The sequence below is a fragment of the Oncorhynchus tshawytscha genome, unplaced genomic scaffold (genome assembly GCF_018296145.1).
Source record: "Oncorhynchus tshawytscha isolate Ot180627B unplaced genomic scaffold, Otsh_v2.0 Un_contig_15205_pilon_pilon, whole genome shotgun sequence".
Taxonomy (NCBI): Eukaryota; Metazoa; Chordata; class Actinopteri; order Salmoniformes; family Salmonidae; genus Oncorhynchus; species Oncorhynchus tshawytscha.
In genome coordinates, this window is record NW_024603440.1 from 1 (window position 1) to 1535 (window position 1535).

Below are 1535 nucleotides of genomic sequence, written 5' to 3' on the forward strand. Positions count from 1 at the left end.
TAATATGAGTAGTGAATAACTATCGTATTTTTAATATTCTGCAAAAACAGCTAGTTGATGAGAGGCTGAAAGAGAATTGCAAGAATCGCGCAATTTCACAGGCGGGCCGGGCCACAAACAGGCAAATAACAAAAAGCATCTCGGAACACACAACTCGTCGGTCATTGTCAGTGGATTGTATTGGCGGGAAGAACAAAAATATAGTCTGCAGTGTAATCGAAGTCGCCGCATCCAAATTCAAGCCACAGGTCACAGGTGAGCTGCCTTGTTAACCCTAAAAATAAATAATAACATGATTGCGTTGAAATTACCCATTATGCCATTTGTTAAGATTTCCCCCATGTGGACCTGTTGTCACTCTTACCCTGATGATTGCTGATATTTCTAGACACTTTTTCGGTCTTATCTGAGGAATTGTATCATTTATATCAGAATGGCCATATTCTGAGACCAGTTTAGCACTCATTCAATGATGATTTACTACTCTTTTCCCATTGAAGGCCAAATTGAGGTTAAATCAATGACTGGAGTTTTTAATTGATAAAACCAAATGACTATTGAAAGTGCAAGTCAGTATCGTACATAAATGTACTGGTCTCTGTGGTGATTTTAGTAGGCAGTGCCTATTTCTACTTTTACCCCATACTCCTTAACCCGATACCCACGTAATGTGCTCAAGTCAGGTTGGCCGAGCGGTCTAAGGCGCTGCGTTCAGGTCGCAGTCTCCCATGGAGGCGTGGGTTCAAATCCCACATCTGACAGTCATTTAGTGCCTCTCAGGAGTCATGCTGCTTAGCAGTAATAGGATGATGAAATAACTTCACACGGTGAAATAAAAATGTATAATAAACACTCTCAAATGCAAACCTTCTGGAGCTGAGCAAAGATCTAGGAAAATAAGAAAACTGCTGTACTTAAAAACAAATGAATGAGAGGAACATTTCATGTTATTGCATTATAATGAGTTACTGCATTATCTTTCAGCTGTTAAATTATCACTTTCTGTAGGCTATGCCTGTTGGCCCAATCACTCCTAACAAGCCTGTTTACTTCTGTAAATGTTGTCGTGGCCGAGTGGTTAAGGCGATGGACTAGAAATCCATTAGGATCTTCCTGCGCAGGTTCGAATCCTGCCGACAACGAAAATGAGTATTTTTGACCCCTACGGAGGTTAATTTTAGTCTTGTTTCTTATACCAATCACATCCTCTCAGATCTCCACAAGTACATAGGGATTAGTTGCCCCTTTGGGGATAGGACTGCAGGCCATCTATCCCACCTCACACCTTTACACCTGGTTATCCAGCCTTCTAGCTCTATAGGCCACAGTAGCATAGGTTACAGGTTTGTGTCAAGCCACAGATTTCAGGTGAGATCCCATGATACACTCAACAATACAACAACACGATTCTCATGAATAACCATTAAGCCATTTGCTAAGATTTTCCCCCGTTTTGACATGTGGAAACCTGTTGTCACTCTTACCCTGACGGATAGCTCCAGACACTTTTTGGTCCTATCTGAGGCATATTTAAA

The 1535-nt window shown here is 41.2% G+C and overlaps 2 non-coding genes across 2 annotated transcripts; both read left to right on the forward strand.

Annotated features, from left to right (window-relative positions):
• The first annotated feature begins 678 nt into the window (after positions 1-678).
• On the forward strand, positions 679-761 carry trnal-cag. Its single transcript has one exon. It is a non-coding gene; the product is annotated as a tRNA-Leu (tRNA).
• A 299-nt stretch (positions 762-1060) lies between these two features.
• Positions 1061-1142, forward strand: trnas-aga. Its single transcript has one exon. It is a non-coding gene; the product is annotated as a tRNA-Ser (tRNA).
• The last annotated feature ends 393 nt before the right edge of the window (positions 1143-1535 follow it).